Here is a 22,920-nt window from a genome sequence, read left to right on the forward strand (position 1 = left end):
GTATGTATGTAGATGCACGAGTAGATGCAGGATGGAAGGTAAGACTGAGACGTCCTCCTAGCACAGAATGCGTGGAGAGGGTGGTAGCCCGGCCCAGCACGCAGGTACACCAGCGGACGCGGTGCGTGGGCGACAGCGATCCCGGGCGGTTGCTAGGCGACGCGCGCTGCCTGCGCGGCCCACCGCCAGGGGCGCCGCCTCCGCCGCCGCCGCCGCTGCCGCCGCCGGCCGGCGCTGCGCTGTGGGGTCAGTCCGGGCTGGCCGCGCGACGCCCTGCGACGCCCGCGTCGCGACGCTGCTACGCGCCTCCGGTCGGTTCGCCGGCAAGGTTCACGACTCTGGCCAGCTGCTTCTCGTCGCCTAGTCGGCGGCCGCCTCGCCAGGTGAGTCTCCTGCGGCCCGCGTCACAGCCGTCGGCGCCCGGGGTGTCCGAGGCGTCGCGCTGCAGCAAGTGGAAGATTCGGAGCTGTCTCAACAGTCGGCCACCCCCACTCTGACCTGTGGCTCGTTCCACTTGACAAGACGCGGCTGGGCCCCAGGAACGCAACACGAGAGGACGATCAGTACGCGTGCCTCTGCACAGAATTTGTTCGTGCTGGCTGTTTTACCGTCAAAGACCCTCCGTCAACACATTATTTTCAAGTATAATGTTTATTTCAGTCAGTGGTCGTAAAAGCTGTTTAATGGCTGCACCAGAATGAACTGACTACTGATTGCCATTACCTCGTAAATACTTCTCGGTCGGTGGCTGCATAAGAACGTGGTAGGAGACACCTAGTAAAGGACTCTGGCCTTTGGCCAGCAAGTCTTTAACGACTTTTAACCCTTCGACTACCAAAATATTTTTCAAAGTCATTAATGTATGGTAATTGTTAGTAATGTCATAGTCAGAGGTAATGTCATTAAATAATATTTCCCTCCGTTGCACTTAACAACACGGCGGGAGGTGGTACATACAGGATTCTTGTTTAAGTATCTCCTTAGTTTCAGTTGACGACTTACGAACTAAAACACATACATAAAAATGACATATATCAGTTTATAGAAGATTTCTCCAATTTCTAACTCATATTATAAGTGCACTATTTTGCTTCGTTTTTAATGTGGCAAACGTCAATACATGCATGCAAGTCGTTGACACAATGATCCGGGTAGACACGAAGGCAACCCTCTTTGGAAATGTGGTAAGTGGGCTGCCTATCTGCGGGCGTGAACTAATCCTATGCGACAGTATGGAGACGAGAGTTAACAATGGAGCTTAAGGACAGCACATTCTACAGGTGAAATCTGTATGAATAGGATTTCTGCAAAACACTAGCAGACATTCCTTTACCAGTTGGACATTGATACAAACCAATAATAAGCAGAAAATTCTCACTAGTTCTTTGATGACTGATAACCTATCGTGAGACATATACGTCCCGTAGGCAGTCAAATGGTTGAGGAGGGTGTGCCCTCTAAGCGACGAAATATTTGAAAAACGTTATGATTCATCACCGAGAGGCGCTGACAATTTCTTTATCATACAACTAGTTTCTGTCCACAGATCATCATCGGGTATTACAGAGCATTTACAACAGTTCACAAGGCGATATATAATCAATGGCGTCACAAATCTATGATTTTACTTGACTACGGCAACGAATTAAGGATTTTACATTTTTCGACGCCATTCATTTTATATCACCTTGTAAGCCGTGTAAATATTTTATGATACTTCATGACGGTCAGCGATCTGTAACTCGCTGTACAATCAAGAAATTTTCATCTATAGTTCTTAGCGGTAAATTTTCAAATGTTAATTGGGTATTGATCATGAATAGTTAACTGAAATCGATACAGCCATTTAACAATTTCTGTAAGTATTGACTTAAGTACACTTTATAGTGCAACAAAGCTATTTTCGGAGATCTTATTTGAATACAGCACTATCATAACTTTTATGATTCCTGCAAATAACAGTTCCGCAGCCTCATTTTATTATTTCTAATTTATTTGCTCATTGTTTATTATTCGCGATTATTCCTGTGCATGTAGCTTGTATCACAAGCGCTCCTGAACAAAACAAGTTTACAAAGAGTGAGTGTCAGTACAAACATACAAGTTTTGGTAAATTACGTTGTAACAACATTTTACCATCGTAAATGTAAGTAGGAGAGTAATTCCCACAACGCATAAAATGTAGTTTAGATAGCATATAGATACGTCATTTGCAAGCAAATAACCATAATCCATCAAAGGAATAAAAAACGTATGACGCACTTGGAGGCAATGAATCCGCCAAGAGGGAACAATAATTATACCTAACCTATAAAATTCCAGCCTTCTTGTAACGTAGGATGCACCGGTTCTCACTCGAGCATCGAAGATTAGTAACGTCGGTCCCATTTAGTATCTGGTGGGGTGACCATCTGGGAACACCGGGTGCTGTGGCTCTTGGATATGATAGTCGCCAAAGGTGCGTCCAACAGGAAGATTTGCGCTAGGCCTTTGCGCCATATGGCAATATTATTATTATCTATAAAATCCAACTAAATACATTGTTAACCCTTTTTGGTGAACGTAATTTATCTCATGAATATCTGTTTGATTCAACTGCAAAAATATTAGAAAGCACTGTAACATCAATAATAGGCCGTAGTAGTATGAAAAGCACTGTTGTCAACACATAGCGATGTGGAACATTCCGACGTTCAAAGTGTTGAACACGCCACCATCCATACTCTCCTGTCTTTTACTTGATGTTAAGTGTGGACAGAAGATGTAGTCTATGATTTTTACAGCTGCATCAACTAGATTTCCATGAGATAAATTCTGCTGTGGACAATAAATGTTGGTAATATATTTATTTACATTGTATTGTTTATAATTATTATTTGTTTTTTGCATTTTTATTTCCTTGAAGTTCGTCCTATCTGCTTTATTCCTATGGCGAAACATAGCTAATTGCACGCGGATTACGTAGGCTAGCTATTATTAACGTAAACTATGTTTTACCCTTTGTAAGGTTAATCGCCTATCGCGTACTACATAAATTAATGAAAGCATAATGTTCTCATAATGTAATTTACCAAAATTTGTATCTTTATAGCGGAACTCGCTCTTTATGTATTACTTTTCTACAGCAACGCTTTACATTGGTGCTGCGACCACGAAAATTGCGCAGAGAGTGAAACACATATAAAAAAAGTTAAAAACCACAAATTGTAGGTGTAAAAACCCTATACAAAAAAAGAAACTAGGAACCCACAAATAAAATGCTCATTCAAAAATAACGGAGAAGATAGTTAACAGACTGCAATAACTAATGTTGTTAGACAACAACCACGACAGTTTTGCCCTGTTGACACCTCATCACAGCTGCTTGTATACGTGTGATCTCTTAGTTTACGAAAACTACGCCATATCTGCATGGGTGGCAGTTAAAAGTTAGATTTCGTTTCGTTTTTAATGTCGTCACTCTAGGAATCTTTTTAACGATGAAGATGTTAATAAAACGATAACGAAATGATGTTTATTAAATCGCATAATTACATTTTATATTCGAAGACATCTTCTGTCCTTCTTTTCACGTGAATACTTTGCAGGTACTCCAGTTTTAATGTGGATGTCGCTGATTTAATGATCAGTTACAAATGGGTCCTCAACATATTTCACCAGCTCATGGACGGGTTCGGTTTATAATTCAATGTGGAGACTAATTACTTAATACAAAGTCTCAGCACTCACATGTAAACGATACTAATACACTACCTGTTTTTCCAAGGATACAAAATATTGTTTATGCACCTCGGCACTATATTGATTTCAGCTACCAAAGTTGCTTGTGTTGTTGCATTGTGAAAATTGCATCATTTTATTACTATAACATACCAGTTGCGTGATCTTCTGACATATGCATCGACTGTGAAACGTACTCAGACATTTACGTAAGTCTGCTTTGGGGATTTCTTATGAATCGGATCATAGTGCCGCGAAGAAAACGATCTCATAATATTGGTTCTGTAGATTTTAGGTCCCATATGAAATAGAAAATAGTTTAAAAATTAAAACATTGCGTCAGCTGAAACACAACTATAAGAAACCGCCTATTTATACCGCAACAACATGTGTTCCGGTGCATAACAGACTGTTTTGGCAAGCTGATGTTGAAGGAGGTGCAGTAATAAACTGCTCCTTGAACCATATAAATGACAGGAGAAAACCAAAGAAGTGGCACTGATATACAGCGAAAAACAAAAGAATCTGTTATTGATGTATAACAGTATTCAGACAGGAAGGCATAGAACAATGCACACTTCGCTGGAGAGTGATAATCAGTTCTGGAGACAGAAAATCCGTTGCCAAGTTGCTGCTCAAAACGGAGAGAGATCTGCATTTGCTAGTTGATTAGAGTCCTGTACTAGCCTACGACTAAGCCACCTCACTTACTAATGTTGCTAGCAAAGAGTTCAGAGCTGTCGTCTACTTAAGAACTCAACAAGAAGATACAAAATTAGCAGTAACAACTGCGGAAGACCTGAAGAAGGGCGAAAACTGATTGCTCACCTTCGTAATAGCTGCTTATCCGTTACAGATGCAGCGCGGATTAACATAAGATCTCACTCGGCTGTGTACGATGTAAGGGGAGGTTTTCCAGGTACCGGAGTAAGCCAACAAGCTTTTACCCTCTGCGGAGAGAGAGCAATCGTTTATCTGAAAAAAGGAGGTGCAGGAAGAAAGCAGCCACTGAATTATTCAGAAGAGGTGAGGGTATTTGAAAGCGTATCAAGGTGTGTGTGCACACTAGAAAGTTAACAAAGGCGGATTCAGTAGATTAGTGAAGCAAATCATGGGTGTACACTGAATGGAAAAACCACGTTGGTTACTTCTATAAATAATTATTTTTAGCGGTAGTAAAACTTCAACTCATTTGCATCGGAAGAAAGGTACGTAGCTAGCGCGAGGAGACTTCATAACGTGACCCGAATTATTTCATACCAGTCGTAAAACATTGTCGTAGGTTGGCGCTTTCTTGGAAAAGTAGACTTCGGCGGCGTCGAAAATTTACAGCGCAATGCATAGTGATATAGAGTACATAAAACAGAAGTCAGATGCAAAAAAATCGTAAAATAGTTTTCACCCCAGTAGGACAGTGTTTCTACCATGCTACCCGAATACTGAGATATGGGTTCCATAAAAATCTGAAATACAGTTAATTGGTAACGTTTTGTCCAAGTGTATGGCTGTCTTATTTCAGAGCCGAAGTTTCGTTATTAAGTCCGCAGTCCCTCGTGATACCTTCTTCTGCCACTTTCCGCTTCCCCAATCTCTAACAATGATTTTTAGGCTAAGCTACACCGAGCTTCGTGACCCACATTAAAATGAAGGGCCCCTATATCACACTGGACAAGTAAGTTTAAATGTCCGAGGAGGGCAACGCCTTATCACTTCCAACAGATCCAGGGCACGACTTTTCGGCATGCCGTCCACTGACCATCTTCAGATATATCCTTTTCGTGTTTACACACGGAGACACTGCATCGGAAGTATCGTTGCAACGTGTTATGGACCTTCACAAGTTTTCCCAAAGTTTTATGGAACAAATTTACAATTGTTTACGACATCTCTATGTTTGATGCAATATTTTCTCTATTTTATTTTCTCTGTGCGTATTTTAGTGGAAGAAGATCTCCTAATCTAAGATCATAAGCCATTCCCTCACGTCTGCTGGTGTCGAAGTTGTTTCTTCCCGCTCTCCATTTAACGATATGGGAACTGTGTGTCAGAAAACTTTTCGTAAATCCTCAAGTTCATTTGGCCCACAGCAGCACAAGAGCATACCAATATGTACCATTGTAAATTAAAGTGAATACACGTTCAATTACTTTTTATGTTTCGGACTAATTGGTGTGCTGTATAAATGGGTGTTTTGGGATTATTTTAAATTCATTGTGCGCTATGTGCTCATTTTTAAATGTTTCATGCATCACATAGTAAATAAATCGGACATCATACAAAAATTTCAGTTTACATTCTAGTTAGCATAATGTTTGCCTGCTAAATAATTTCCGAATTGTATTTGGACTCAGCCATACGTCGCATAGCACGACTCGTGCGGAGATAAGACTGTCTCCATTATTTGGAAATGTGACTGTACTCTTGTCAATATCATCTTAGACTCAGCTAGCGTAACATGTACTCCACGAAATAGAATTCTGAATTATTGGCTTTTAACAGCGAGAGCTGTTAATTTTTAGTCACACGGTATGGTTTCCTTTACTGCGATAAACTACAACTAAACTGATTTAAACAACAAAATTCTTTTAAAAATAAGTCTTCTTTTCACCTATGTCGTACAAGATATAGTACTGTGTTCCGCCTATTATACAAAAACCCTAATTATTTTTACGTTAGTTTTCTCGTCCAAACATGCTTCAAAATACCTTTTTCATTTTCACTGGCTTCTCCTTATTTTACTGGAAAAATGGAAGTGAGCGTATGGCATCGTTACCGGTAGGCCCCATCCGGGGAAGTTCGGCCGCCAAGTTCAAGTCGTATTTCAGTCGACGCCACATTGGGCGACTAGCACGCCGGTGAAGGGGATGAAATGATGATGAGGACAACACAACACCCAGACCCCGAGCGGGGAACATCTCCAACCCGGCCGGGAATAGAAGCCGGGCTCGCTTGCATGCGAGGCGAGCAAGTTACCACCCAGCTCAGCTGGCGGACTATTTTACTGAAAATCTGAAGATACAAGACGTTAGTCTTAATAGTTGCGATCGAAATTTAGACTTAAACATTTTATTGTGCATATTACGATTTTGTTTTTTAACTTAATTACTGATAGAGAATGTTTCCTGAAATCTTGGCTGGATAGCTTGCCGTCTGCAACAACACGGATATTTAAAGTTGTCAGTTAGTTAACGAAAATTTACTTTTTGGGCCCAATTTTGTCTCGCATCTTTTATCATAAAGCTTCTAGTATTTTTTATATGAGGACATACGGACAATGGCACAGATGAGATGAAACATGTTTGAGCACGGAAAAATAATTTGCTTTCTGTAAAAAATCAGACTGAATGAGATGTATAATTTGTTTTGTAAGGACATCAGGTTCTAAAGCATCAAAAACCAAAGGATGATTACGTCAGACATTCCGTCATTTTTAGACACACGATTTCACTTATTTCTCCTCTGATTTTTTAATTTTACTTTTCTTTCATTTTGGAATACTTTTCTTTAGTGAGAGCCTTGCTTCATTTTTCTTTATATTTCTATCAACGCCTTGTGTTACTAATCTCTGTAACATAGCATCTGGCGTGTTTCAATTTTAATGGCACTAGGCCAAAATCTTTCAAATAATTAGCAATTTCTGTCTCATCTGTTTCAGTTTCGTTGTTTATGGGTCGACGACGTGCAGCAAAGTTCATTGTTTTTGTTCTACGTTGATATACGCTGTAAAAAGTATGCTTCATTCTTTTACAACACTGACAAAACCTCTAGTTCCTTCAGTTCCTCTTAACGTCACTCAGAGGTGCAAAAGCATTTTTGTGTAATGTATACAATACCTATATGTCTTCTTCGAATGACACGTAGCGTTTTTATGGAAGATGATAGGAAATATCTTACACAGTATCTTACGTCATCTACACACTCTAGTCACATGAAAAATTTGTCATTCTTAGTACTACCGCTTTTGTTTTAAGCTACATTAGTGATAACGATTTGGATTACGTAAAATCTTACTGCTCTTCTATTTTACAGCTAATGTTCCAGCTTAGTAACAATCTTTCGATTAGCTCGAATAATGTTCGTATCTTTTTAAAGATTTATTCAACGAGTATCTACTTATTTAAATTACTTTGCCTGCATACAACCCTATGAAAAGATTTTTTACCACCTCCCACTTCGATGGTATTTTGGATGATATCATGCACGCGTTATGGAACTATTGTATTTACTAGATCATACAGCACGCTGTGTTTGTTGTCATTTCGTGTTTCATATGGTCTGCTATGTTTCTCAACTACTATCCCACTACGCTGTAGAATCCGAGAACATGTTCTTAATCCTTATCAATTATTTGCCTGTGAAGTGTATACATCATGAAAATAATTTCCCTGTGATTTAAATACAGAGAACGATTATTTCTAAATTCTTAACTAAAAGCTCTCGTTGCGTTCTTAATGTGACCTTTACAGTTTGTATCTCTGTCAAGTATGGATTACACCTCAGCAGCCTTTTCCATTTAAAAAGGTTGTTTTTATTCTTGTTTTCACTTGTACAACGAGTAATACACTCCTGGAAATTGAAATAAGAACACCGTGAATTCATTGTCCCAGGAAGGGGAAACTTTATTGACACATTCCTGGGGTCAGATACATCACATGATCACACTGACAGAACCACAGGCACATAGACACAGGCAACAGAGCATGCACAATGTCGGCACTAGTACAGTGTATATCCACCTTTCGCAGCAATGCAGGCTGCTATTCTCCCATGGAGACGATCGTAGAGATGCTGGATGTAGTCCTGTGGAACGGCTTGCCATGCCATTTCCACCTGGCGCCTCAGTTGGACCAGCGTTCGTGCTGGACGTGCAGACCGCGTGAGACGACGCTTCATCCAGTCCCAAACATGCTCAATGGGGGACAGATCCGGAGATCTTGCTGGCCAGGGTAGTTGACTTACACCTTCTAGAGCACGTTGGGTGGCACGGGATACATGCGGACGTGCATTGTCCTGTTGGAACAGCAAGTTCCCTTGCCGGTCTAGGAACGGTAGAACGATGGGATCGATGACGGTTTGGATGTACCGTGCACTATTCAGTGTCCCCTCGACGATCACCAGTGGTGTACGGCCAGTGTAGGAGATCGCTCCCCACACCATGATACCGGGTGTTGGCCCTGTGTGCCTCGGTCGTATGCAGTCCTGATTGTGGCGCTCACCTGCACGGCGCCAAACATGCATACGACCATCATTGGCACCAAGGCAGAAGCGACTCTCATCGCTGAAGACGACACGTCTCCATTCGTCCCTCCATTCACGCCTGTCGCGACACCACTGGAGGCGGGCTGCACGATGTTGGGGCGTGAGCGGAAGACGGCCTAACGGTGTGCGGGACCGTAGCCCAGCTTCATGGAGACGGTTGCGAATGGTCCTCGCCGATACCCCAGGAGCAACAGTGTCCCTAATTTGCTGGGAAGTGGCGGTGCGGTCCCCTACGGCACTGCGTAGGATCCTACGGTCTTGGCGTGCATCCGTGCGTCGCTGCGGTCCGGTCCCAGGTCGACGGGCACGTGCACCTTCCGCCGACCACTGGCGACAACATCGATGTACTGTGGAGACCTCACGCCCCACGTGTTGAGCAATTCGGCTGTGCGTCCACCCGGCCTCCCGCATGCCCACTATACGCCCTCGCTCAAAGTCCGTCAACTGCACATACGGTTCACGTCCACGCTGTCGCGGCATGCTTCCAGTGTTAAAGACTGCGATGGAGCTCCGTATGCCACGGCAAACTAGCTGACACTGACGGCGGCGGTGCACAAATGCTGCGCAGCTAGCGCCATTCGACGGCCAACACCGCGGTTCCCGGTGTGTCCGCTGTGCCGTGCGTGTGGTCATTGCTTGTACAGCCCTCTCGCAGTGTCCGGAGCAAGTATGGTGGGTCTGACACACCGGTGTCAATGTGTTCTTTTTTCCATTTCCAGGAGTGTACATTTGCCTGTATTTTAACATAGTAGTGTTTATAGTAGCTGGTACAAGACGTCTCGTTGTGCATTGTATTTATGTTGCTTAATTGACATTGTAGTATACATTGAAACGTCCCCTTTTTTGAACAATTATACATGACTGTGCTTAAACTGACACACAATATTTTGTTATCGCAACGCAATCTGACTTTCAATAATCCCTACAAAAGAATGGGCCCTGACTAACAGTAAACTATACCTTTCACAAATCACTTACCTCACAAAAATCTTCGCTACTCAAGCTACTGCAATACAGCGAGCGCCACTACTGCCAGCTAAATAAAAGATTCAAACTACTGAAGGCACTAACTACTGATAGGGATAGTTAGCAAATGAAAGATATTAATAGAGAACAAACAATGTATTTACCTTGATATCATCATATATAAATATAGCAGTTCATGACAAATTTCAAAACTCCGCCATCTCTCTCCCCACATCCACCACTGCTGGCGGCTCACCTCCAACTGCGCAACGCTACGCGCTGTTCACAGCCAGCTGCCTAACCCTACAATGGCGAGTATTACAACAATGCAAAGCAGCCACAGACTGCACACAGCACAGCCAGTGATTTTCATACAGAGGTGGCGTTACCAATAAAAAAACCTAAACAGCCTACTTACAACATTTACTCTAAAGGTTATATTTATATATTGTCGTTTAATGAACAGCGGTGGAATCTTGAAACATGTAGTTTTCTGTCAAGTATTTATGAAATATGAAGGTTACAAAAATCTTTCACTCTTAGTGTTCCTTGTCTTGGAAACACGTCGTATTCAGGTCTCGAATGATTAACAAACGCCTCTGTCAGATTTAATATTTGTGTGTTTCTATTGTAATTGCTGTAAATGCCTCATTTCTTTAGCTTCTTCAATGGCAGAATTTCGCATGAGGTGAAGTGACTTCACTATGAAGTTAAGTAAAATTACTGAAACAACTTTTTATGGTTTTCTCTTTTCATTACTGTATTACACGCCGATATTATACTTCTCTCATCGTCATATTTACAAGATCTTTTTACCATCGACTATTTGGCAACGCTATTTGCTTGCTGTCTAGTATTCTCGTTTAGCAGTATTTTGCATGTACTGCCACAATCTTCATATTTTATTTTTGCTTGTATTATTAAGTTTTTTCTTTAGGTACCTCCTGCGTATTCTTTTTCTGTTAGTGAACGTAATCGTTGGCTTTACAGTGAGCTTCGTAGTATACTTTCCAGCCGGATCAAAGCGATGTTGCTCGAATACATCAGCCAGTGGCACGAACGAATTTCGTGTTACGCTTTACACTATCACGTTTACACGCTGCTAAGAGTCATATTCTCAACTGTAATCCAAGCACCCAAAGATGCCTGGACGATGTGTGCAAGAGCGCGCGCGAGACACCGCCAGTTCGAGTGGCCCTCGGAAGTTTGTTAGAGGGGCGTTACTCTTCTTAAGTACTGCTGCCTCGCAGCTTGAAAGACGGGACATTGCTGCTTGTGTATCTGTGTTAGCAGCGGTTCGCTCTTAGATAACAACAAATGTTTCCGCTTCTCCTTGTAGCTCTGTGACAGTAAAATACAACCATACTTAACGACAACATATAGAGATATATCTTCGAAAATAGGGGGTGGACTCCGTGTTACGCTATTATCACCGAGCCAATGCCGACACACACACACACACACACACACACACACACACACACAGACAGAGCAAACGTTTGATCATAGCTATAGTAATGGGTGTGCAACTAATTGGGTTAAGAAAATCCCAGGTACGGCATACTGGAGGACATTCCAGCAGATGAGGTTTCTCAGATGCAAATCCTGCAGCTCCTTTTGCATCTCACGCAGATTTGTTTTGGTACAGAACTCGTGATCAAAGCGAGGGGTTGAGGTTTATTTCCCGTGCCTGCAAACAGCTGTAAATTGTCATTAGCAAGTAAAGCTCTGGATGATTCACTTTTGTGGCAAATACCACAGCTCTATTATGTTTCGGTAAGAGCTGCTTTATGAACCTGTCCGCGTTGCTGAGAAGTCGTGCTTTTGAAACAGATGGTATTAGTGGATGACAATAATAGATACAGTTGAATTTTGAGCAGCTCACATTTATTGTCAGTCTTAGTATGTTCATATTTATCGTCTTTCGTTGATAGGCCACCATCGGTTACCTTGCATTAAACGTTGCTAAATTACAGCCATGTCAGGTCCAAGATTTGTTTCTTCAGATCACAGCGGTCGAAGTAATTGATATCATCATCTTCCTGCCAGAGATACCAACGTTCGTACTGTGTTCACTGCCTCAATATCGGCGCAGTGAGAGGATGAAATATTGTCGGAGGGTCACTACATTCTACGGTTCTTTTGATGAGTAGACATTCTTCAATGTTCTGCTAAGATAGCTGAAAAATACATGCCAACAGTACATCCTGCTGACGGAGTCTTGGTAGCGATATATATGTAAAATGGCAATTAATATTAAGTATAAAACATTTCCTATAAGTGTTTCCTATTCAGTATTATAATCATGTTCTGGCATGCACAGACGGAAAATTCAATTAATGTAAAAAGACAGTGAGTTGGACTACTAGTGAGATTGCCTTTAGTATTGATTTGTTGCGTGTTTACACGTAAAAATACAACTGGAAAAGAATTCAGTTCATTTCAGTTGTGCACATGCCGTGAATTTTCGTGACGCGTTACCTTATACGAAGACTACACGCTGTACGGGACGTTAGCGTTTCAACCTACACACGTTCTGAGCGCTCTGTTGTTTTCTTCTGATGATATGCCTACGTATTTGTTTCCCTCGTTTAGTTCTGAGAGACACGTTGTGATATCTAAGTTGTTGTTCCTCTGTAAATGTTGGAAAGATTGCGACCCCCACAATCAGTAGGAAGCCAGTACTTCACAGCTCAATTACCTAGAAGAGCCTATAATACGGTCTACTAATTTAAGTCTCAAACACTTCTAGTCACGAGGAGACTAAATGTGGGAACTGAAGAATTTCGATCTGTGAGAATCCATAGTTTCAGGATTTTCCTTCCTGTAGCTAGTTCATTGATGCCGTGATAAAATACAATCTATATTGCGGTTAATGTCGTATTTAGTGTATTGTTAACTGGTTCGTTTCTTCTATATCCTAGGATTTAGTTTTTTTTTTTTTTTTTTTGTATACTGCATGAACCCACTAAACTATTAACCTTTGGAATCATAGAAGTTATCCAAACATGTTTTCGATAGGTGAACGTGTTTATCTATTAAAACAGAGTAGATTCTGTTGTTGGTAACATTATCTACGTTTCTTTAAAGTATTCGATAGCTCTAAAAATATTAATATAATTATTACATTTTTCTACTTGGCAATGCGGATATTCTCAGAAAAGACGGAGAATTTTGCTTAATACACGGCTCAGACTAGTAGCACAATGTAGTCCACTGATAAAGCAGCTGATAAAGCAGGTGCACCGTCGCTATACCGGAAATGCGGCATTCGTATTCATCACATTCACTGGCTCGTTAGCAAGCTATTTTCCCAGAATGAATGCAAAAATACGCTCCATTGGTAGCATAAAACTGTATTTGTGGTAAGGAGCTCCGTGTATTCAAAAGCAAGGGAAGGATTAGCAACTGTATCTTAAGCGCTTCATAAAAAAAGTTAAGAACGAAGCTTTTGCTTTAGGTAATGAAAAGAGAATCGTAAGAAATTTCTAAACAGTTTACAAATAACTGTTAAAGAGTTTCATTTATGTTTTTCCCTTTTATTGCGGAGATCTTGCATTGTGAGTTAGCTACAAAAAGTAGGAGCAATAGAAAGGGGCGAGACCATTAACTCGGTAACTGCAACGTGAATAACTTGTCGCACGCAGAGAATTACTGAAAACCAAATGGAGGGGAGCGAATTTTACGTAGCACAATGTTGACTATAAACAGAAAATGTTTTCCGTAAAATCATATACATTTCTTAAAGTTGTTTTTCCCAGCAATGTTGCTGTATGTAAAAGCAACACAACAGTTCATGGTTTCAAGTATTTGTATTGTTCAATGACCGGTTTCAATCGTAATGATTGTCTTCGGATCGACCTGTGTTCTTGAAGTTAACAAAATGGGCTAGAAGTATACACAGCTATGCTGCTACATTCAGTCATTGAACACTAGGATGAAAAATGATTTGCACGTGGATAAGACATTCGTAAGCACTGCACAGGAAGGTGCGCATTGTTCAGCAAATTTCGATTTTTTACTTTTATTCCGAACAGGAGTTTCTCGGAGTAGCTGGCAACTTTTCTCTGTAACACGATACTTATACCTATACTCGCACACAATCTTCTTCATTTTTACGTTTCTGAACATTAATTGGTAAGAACGGAACCTGTATAGGATCACTTTGTTGTTTTTCTGTCTGTCTGTCCTACTGTTAAGATCCATTATTCCCAAGAACGGGTATAGGCATCAATTTGAAATTTATGTCATATACCGCGGCCTGGGGTCCCTTGGAGGTGTGAAAAATTAAAGCTTCTAAATCAATGCAGTCAAACGATACAGCCATAAATGTCACACATTTTGGTACTCCTAAACTCACAACTGAAAACTGTAGGTGTACTATCTTTATATACGTCCGACGTGGTGGTTCAGCGGTAAAGTGTGTGCTTGGATACCGTCATACCACGAATTTTCCAGTCTTTTAACCTAGCCTTTAACTCTCAACGATGTGAAAAGTCGCCAGAAACAATACGTGCTTTATATTCCTCGTTAAATTGTAGATCCTCTTCCCCTAGTTGCACACGCAAGTCTCCGAAGGGGCATCGAACACAAAGAATTGCACTGGGTCATTAAGCGATAGGAAACTATTACTGTTATCTATATAATAACAAATTTCGTACAGAAACCTGAGGGCGCGAATCCTATTCACACTCGTCCGGTTTGCTTATTACTTCTTCAGCTCTTTTGTCTACAAATTTTCTAATCGGGATTCTGAAAACTTCGTTTCATGACATTGTAGCTTTGGTTCGCTTGGTCCCACGGAACCTGGTAGATAAATAAATAAAGGAAACATTTATACGAAAACAAAAAGAATTGAAAAACAGTATGGGAAGTCCAGCTAAAATGACATACCATTTTGTTTTTCAGACATCATTGCTTCATAAACCATGATGTTAAATAAAACTTGTATCTTGCTGTCATATTTTTAAATTAATATAAACCATACGTTTTTGATATTCCTTAAAAAGTGTATACTATATAATTTTAGACATGTCAGGGTAAAATGACACAGGAAGAAGAAAAAAATAAGAAATTCAGATAAAAATTAGATAGTTTATATGTTGAAAAGGTTTTTGGGTAAGCAAAAATGAAAGACTACTCCTGAAACAATTCTTCAACAGTATCAATTAAGGGTTCTCATTTCAATCGTAGAAAAAGTGAAGAACAAAACTAGTTTCATGTTTGAAAAAAAAAAATTCTCACTAATCCTATCTACTTGTAGACATCACAAAAAAAGTATTTTGTTATGTGGCTTACTCAAGCACATTCATTATGTGCCCGCAAACTACACTGCTGACAGCTCAAACAGCGTTCTCCAGGTTTTGAATGCTGGTAGAGCTCCAAGCAGTACAAACAGTGACAATCTTCGGAAGAATTGCTATTGTCGCCAAAAAGATCTTTTTCGTACAATATTTCTTTTGCAAGACTAAGTTTCCTCTGCGCTTTTCTCGGATATTTGGAATGAAAGTGGTCTCACCTTCTTCATAGTCATACCAAACATGAGCAACTCCAGTAGGCCGGCCGCTGTGGCCGAGCGGTTCTAGACGATTCAGTGCGGAACGGCGTTGCTGCTACGGTCGCAGGTTCGAATCCTGCCTCGGGCATGGATTGGATGTGTGTGATGTCCTTAGGTTAGTTGGGTTTAAGTAGTTCTAAGTGTAGGGGACTGATTACCTCATATGTTAAGTCCCATAGTGCTTAGAGCCATCCATCTGACTCCAGAAGTTTCAGGTGTTGCACTAGTTCACGCTTCAGTGCCGTGTTGAAAGTTGGCTGGAATCCACCCAATCCTTTCTGAACACCATTGGCTATTTTGTTCGCTTTCCTAGTTCGTCTTCTAAGCCTGTCCTGGGGAAATCCGAATGGTTCGAGGCCGCAGCCATCCCATGTCGCCTCTGGTAACATCATCTATAGCCTGCTGCATCTGCACCGCATCCCGAGACTGTCTTGACGATTTTCTTACTTCACTGTCTGCCATCTGAAAGGGGAAATTCACATACTTATATTTGGCCTACGTAAATTCGTTGCATTTTTGTATCATTGCACATTTATCAATTCATGTTTAATATTTCGTTTAATTTATTTTATTATAGAGTGACCTCCTGTTATGACATACTGTGTCATTCTACCCTGGCAAGTGGTACTTCATTATAGCCGGAAACGCCTTCTTTGATTCATTCTAGAAACTCTCAACTACTGCGTGCTCTAGCACAACCTTCTGTCTCTCAAAACATAGCTAAAGGTATGCCTTACAAGATAACTTACACTTTTCTCAAACATATAATTATCTACAATACTAATTAATGAATGTATGCGAACAAAAGTAAAAAGCTGGAGGTTTACCTATAAGTTTTTCGTTCACAGTTCCAAGATGGAAGCTGGCCGCTCGTCGCCACATTCTTAGGATTATGGTTGCCAATCGACCTTTCTATATTGCTTAGTGCTGGTGGCGTCGCTCAACTGGTTTCGTCCACAGCCTTGCTATGTCATTTTACCCAGGTACGTCGTTAGAGCTTGAATTCTTTAGGATACAGAAGGCATCCATATTTATTCACAAATTTCTATAACACGTTATTGGCCAACAGCGTTTCGGAACAAGTCCTTTGAGTGCCAGTTAAATGGATTTCGGTCCGTTGAGGCAGTGCAAATATCTCAGGGTCAGCTGACGGATATACGACGGGAGTTTGGCTTCGGCCAGTGCACCACCGAGGAGGAAACGAGCATTGTAGCTGTATTTACACGGGATGCGTTTCTCACTGTGAAGGACGCTGGGCGTGGTGCCCACCGTGGTTGGTGCACGCTTTGAAAGAAACTGCTGCTTCACACGAAACGTTGACGTGTTCCTCTCCGTGATTTGCACGTTGACGTGTTCCTCTCCGTGATTTGCGACCATAGCGCTCTCCAGCTCCAGATGTCGGCTGTATCTGGTTCGCAAACCGCGCAGCTTGTTTACGAAAATGGACGGGACGTACGTAAAACTGCTACGTTCTATTAAAAACTTCTTTTCGTCCTTTCGCAATATGCTAACCATGTTGTTCTGTCTGCAGTACACATGAAATAATAAAAACTTCAGTACCTGTGAACATGATACTCGACAAAATGGAAAGTACCATGCCCACTCAGTAAAGGCATATGCTTTTAAAACACAAATTAGAGATAGTACGATACAAATTTGCGATAGTCTTCCACAACAGACAAAAATTATTTCATTTCTTTAAGTAAAATTATTTTATTTCTTTAATTAAAATCCTAACGTCATTCTTATTGAATCACTCCTTCTGTTCAATAGCAGAATTGCTATTGAAATATGAGACTTGGAACAAGAACTTACACAATATCCTACTGCACGTAGTTCAAGCTCTCTTGTGGATCAACCAAAACAAAAATTATTTACCGTTCTATTATTGTAAAATTTTCTATACTTCGTTTACAAGTGTGTGTGTGTATGTGTGTGTGTGTGTGTGTGTGTGTGTGTGTGTGTGTGTGTGTGTGTGTGTGTGTCTATGTGCATACAAGCACATACATGGCTATTTATGCATACTTCATACGCAAAATTTATGAATCAATTATATATTCCACAATCTGGAAAGTTTTTCAGATGAATTAATAAACAAATAAAGAAATAAATACTGAAGTGTGAAAAAATCAGGCAGTTCTTACACATGGTGTAAAGGGTATAAGCGTAGATATTTCTACATGTGGTACCCTAGTATGCACACACACGTGTGTGGCTTTTTGTTTTTCTGTGTCGAACAGCCTTTCCACAAACACATCACAAACTTTACGACCTGATGTTTTCTGCACTGTCGCACTGCACTACCAAGTCGATTACGCCCGTCTGTGTAGACTACCCGTATTGTGTCCAAGTGTCCATACTTCAACACCTGACCTGCTGCCCAGGCGAAAATAAGCATTAATGGCTTCCTTTTGCCACATGAACGCTTACTTGGAGGTACTAACCAACCTAAAGACATACGACCTGTAATGACTACAATTATTAGTCTGCAAATGAACTAAATACCGATGTAATTTTCTTCAGTACATCGTCCTCAGTCACCAATAGGAATATCTGCTCTTATATGCACACCATCGAACTTCTTCCATTCAGTGAATAAGGAAGTCTCAAAAACTTTTGGGTAACACAAAGACGAATAAAAAAATGGATCTAGCAGGATATGAACAAGCTAAGAGGGTAATGCAACACTTTTTCCCTTGAAAAAATGATAAATTTGTTGTGAGACATTATGGAGTATTCCAGATTTAGCCTCCCTAGTTTCATGAAGTTCCGATCAGTGGTGGCACTATACCTAGTCCTCAAAGTGGCGTCTGTAACGCAGGTGTATTGCAAGCAGAGAGCTGTCATTGTGTTTATTTTCGCGGGAAGCCAGAGCACTGCAGATATTCAAAGGCGCTTGCAGAATGTGTGCGGAGACCTGGCATTGAACAAAAGCACGGCGAGTCGTTGGCCAAGGCGTCTGTCATCATTGCAACAAGATCGTGCAAACCTGTCCAATCTCACGGATGCCGGATAGCCGCACACAGCTGTGACTGCTGCAGTGTTACATTTAAGCCTGTTAGTCGCTTCAATAATGCAAACGAACTTCTCCACAACAATGTAAGGCCTCGTACAAGTCTGCACACCCGAGAGGAGCTGACAGAACTTCTACATCTACATCTGTATGGATACTCGGCAAGGCACATTTAAGTACCTGGCAGAGGGTTCATCGAACCACCTTCACAATTCTCTATTATTTCAATCTCTTATAGCGTGCGGAAAGAATGAACACTTATATCTTGCCGTACGAGCTCTGATTTACCTTACTTTATCGTGGTGATAGTTCCGCCCTATGTAGGTCGGTGTCAACAAAATATTTTCGCATTCGGAGGAGGAAGTTGGTTATTGGAATTTCGTGAGAAGATTCCGTCGCAACGAAAAACGCCTTTCTTCTAATGATTTCCAGCCCAAATTGGACTGTTCTTTGTCATCCACCTTGCAGCCTGGATCTTGCACCTCCCGGCTTCCATCTGATTAGCCCAATGAAGGAAACGTCCCTCGGGAACCAGTACGTAGATGATGGGGATGTTGTTGATGCAGAATGACGCTGGCCCCGAAGTCGACAAACTGAGTGGTAGCATGCGAGCATACCGGTCCTGCCAGTAAGCTGACCTAAGGTCATCACATTGAACTGAGATTATGTTGAAAAATATGCTTTTATAGCGCAAAGAGGGGGAATAATACAGTGTGTTGGAATCCTGAATTAAACCAATCTGCTTTAAGAAAAATTTGTGTCGCATTACTTATTGAGCATTCCTCGTACATTCAACTCCACAACACTGCTCCTCTAACCCCTGCACAATGCTGACGTGATCTTATTCGTGTCTATGTCTGTCATGCTTCAATGTTTCTAGGCTTTAACTGCTGATCTGTTATTTACTGACATTAATTATAAGAAATCGGACCAACAACGAAGCGTTTTTGATACCTGTTCAATGTGCCTTCGTCTTGAAAAGGCTTACTTTTATAACACGCAAGAGATAATTCGAAAACAACCAAACAGATCACTTCTTCAACTACTAGTGTGAAGTATCCCATCATTTCATTACAACAAATCGTACAAAAAAATGGTGGATTACTGACAGATCCTTAGAATGCTGGTGCTGTGAAGCAGTGTTTATTTTTAGCACGTTAAAATATAATGCAAAACCGACGTTAAAATACAATGCAAAACCGACGAAATACGCCCTTCAACTACGGACGACGTAATCCATTGTGGCATCTTCCAAATTTTGCTTGTGACGTAAAATGAAATCATGCGTCTCATTAGCCACGTTTCTCTCCACAAAGCAAAAGTATGACATATTTTATTCAGTCTTTCACGCTTTACATAGATGTGGAACGTCATATGTCACGTTGTGACATCACAAAAATCGACTAGCTTCTCGGCCACGAATGCTTACACATCCTGTGTGAGGACGCCTCAAGCTCTGGTTGGGCCCCAGAAGAAAGCATGACCGACGTCAAGGGGGATATTTTGTGAAGCAGACAGTTGTGAAGGTGAGGCTGACAAGAACTGTGTAAATGGGTGGAAAAAGTGACTCAGGTGAATTCTCCGACTAACACAATATTTCCTGCCGGCTATGTTGCAGTCGGTGCGGAAGACCTGGAAGAGAAATATTTATATTCGTTTATTACCAGCTCTGGTCCACGTACTTCCTGATTGGCGAGCTGCCTTTCCACCGCACTCCGCTACTGCTTATCGCTCATGCCACACTCACTGCATTATCAAAAGCATTTGCTAACGTTGGGCAAACACTCCACCGCTCGTGAGTTTGATAAAGTGATAGAGCAGTTCCCATTTTGCACGTGGTATGTTGGATTACCAATGATATTTTGTTCTATTGAGATTTACTACGGATCATAGATGTAATAACACGTAATTTGCACTGAGGTGACTAAAGTCACACGCCCGCATCTCGTGGTCGTGCGGTAGCGTTCTCGCTTCCCCCGCCCGGGTTCCCGGGTTCGATTCCCGGCGGGGTCAGGGATTTTCTCTGCCTCGTGATGGCTGGGTGTTGTGTGATGTCCTTAGGTTAGTTAGGTTTAAGTAGTTCTAAGTTCTAGGGGACTGATGACCATAGATGTTAAGTCCCATAGTGTTCAGAGCCATTTGAACCATTTTTTTTTACTGAAGTCACAGGATAGAGATATGGACATATTCAGATGGCAGCAGTACGCGTACACAAGGTATAAAAGCACAGTGCATTGGCGGAGCTGTTATCTGCAAACCGATGATTTATGTTGAAAGCCTTCCGACGCGATTATGGCCGCACGATGGGAATTAACAGACTTTGAAAGCAGAATGGCAGTTGGAGCTAGACGCATGGGACATTGAATTAAGGAAATCGCTAGGGAATTCAGTACTCCGAGATCCACAGTGTCAAGAGTGTGCCGAGAATACCAAATTTCAAGCACTAATTCTCACCACGGACAACGCAGTGACCTAAGGCCTTCACTTAACGACCGAGACCAGCGGCATTTGCGTAGTTGTCAGTGGAAACAGACAAGCAACACAGCGTGAAATAACGGCAAAAACCCATGTGGGACGTACGACGAACGTATCCGTTAGAACAGTGCAGCCAAATCTGGCATTAGTGGGCAATGGCAGCAGACGACAGACTCGTGTGCCTTTGTTAACAGCACGACATCGCCTGCAGCGCCTCTGCTGGGCTCGTGACCCTATCGGTTGGACCTGAGACGACTATAAAACATTTGACTAGTCAGAGGAGTCCCGATTTGAGCTGGTGAGAGCTGATGGTAGTGTTCGAGTGTGGGGCAACCCCATTAAGCCATGGACCCAAGTTATCAACAAGGCAATGCGCAAGCTGGTGGTGACTCCATAATGGTGTGGGCTGTGTTTACATGGAATGGACTAGGTGCCCTGGTCCAACTAAAACGATCATTGACTGGAAATAGCTATGTTCCGCTGGTTGAAGCCATATGCAGTCATTCATAGACTTCACATTCCCAAACAAATAAGGGATTTTTAAGGTTGCCAATGTGCCATGTCAGTGGTCCACAATTATTCGAGACTGGTTTGAAGAATATTGTGAAATATATGAGCGAATTATTTGGCCAGCCATCGCCCTACATGAATCTCATCTAATGTTTATGGAAAAATCGAGAGGTCAGTTCGTGCACAAACTCCTGCAGTGGGAAAAACTTTGTCAATTATGAACGGCTATAGACGCAGCATGGCTCAATATTTCTGCAGGGGACTTCCAACGACTTGTTTATTCCATCCCACGTCGGTTTTCTGCTCTAGACTGGGCAAAAGGACGTTCGAAGTGATATTAGGAGGTATCCTGCGACTCTTGTTAACTGTGTGTAACACCGACGACTGACTGCCAGTAGAACCTTGTACCTCATGGTCGGTATCATTCCACTTCGATGCCAGATACGTATATGAGTTAGTGCTAGCCGTATCCCTATAATTTCTTTACGGGTGTTACTTTTCTTTCTGGTTTTGTTACTTTCCTCAAATGTGCATCGTGGTCTAAGAAACTTTCTATAATGATAAAGTGAAAATTTTTACAACATGAAGAACCAGCCTAATATTTATTAAACTTTGTGGATATGTTCTCATATAACTGTATTAAGTGATTAAAATGTCGTCCCACTCAGAACGATATCCAACATCAACATGAGTATGGAAGGTTACTGCCATAGTGAGTATTCACTCTTGTATGCCTAGTGGTACGGAGCCAAACAGACTCCAAATGTCCTCTTGAGGAATTTCTTGCCGTTCTTAAAACACTTCCAAAGTCATTTCATGAAGTTTCTGAGTGGAAGCAGTTATGGTAGTGTGTCTTCCCACAGTATTCCAGACGCGCTCTACGAATGACAAGTCAGAGGACCAGGCAGGTCAATGAAGGCTCTGTACTTTTCCTCAAGTCGTTCACGGTGTGAACTGCATTGTCGGCCTCTTGTGTTGTCCTGATGGGATATTCTATTTTATACGATGGTCATTAAGAGCGTGACAAGGGTGACTGACATTCTTAATGTATCCTGGTGAACTTTCAGCCAACCTTCGCAGTATAGCGTGGGTGGGAGGAGGAGAAATCCATTTGATTAGGTGTATGGTAACTGGTGGAGGCGTTGTGCAAGTGAAATTAATACACACGCAACTGCTATAGTGAAATAATGTATTCTTTACACAGCCAACGTGGATTTCTTTTCCTGCTTGAAGGTGAGGTGAATTGTTTTATTGATAGCGACGGTATAATACGAGAACTCCTATTTACCACCATTGCTGAACATAATAATAAGATATACTAGGCCGGCCGGGGTGGCCGAGTTGTTCTAGGCGCTACAGTCTGGGATCGCCCGACCGCTACGGTCGCAGGTTCGAATCCTACCTCGGGCATGTATGTGTG

General features: G+C 41.7%; 1 protein-coding gene across 1 annotated transcript in view; it reads left to right on the forward strand.

The window, feature by feature from the left end:
* Window positions 1-267: 267 nt before the first annotated feature.
* LOC126456513 (probable G-protein coupled receptor 179) overlaps window positions 268-22,920 on the forward strand; it is a 1,523,402-nt gene continuing 1,500,749 nt past the window's right edge. The window contains exon 1 of the mRNA XM_050092263.1: window positions 268-383. The gene's annotated coding sequence lies outside the window, so the exon portion shown is untranslated. The remainder of the gene's footprint in view (window positions 384-22,920) is intronic.

This window comes from Schistocerca serialis, chromosome 2 (assembly GCF_023864345.2).
Source record: "Schistocerca serialis cubense isolate TAMUIC-IGC-003099 chromosome 2, iqSchSeri2.2, whole genome shotgun sequence".
Taxonomy (NCBI): Eukaryota; Metazoa; Arthropoda; class Insecta; order Orthoptera; family Acrididae; genus Schistocerca; species Schistocerca serialis.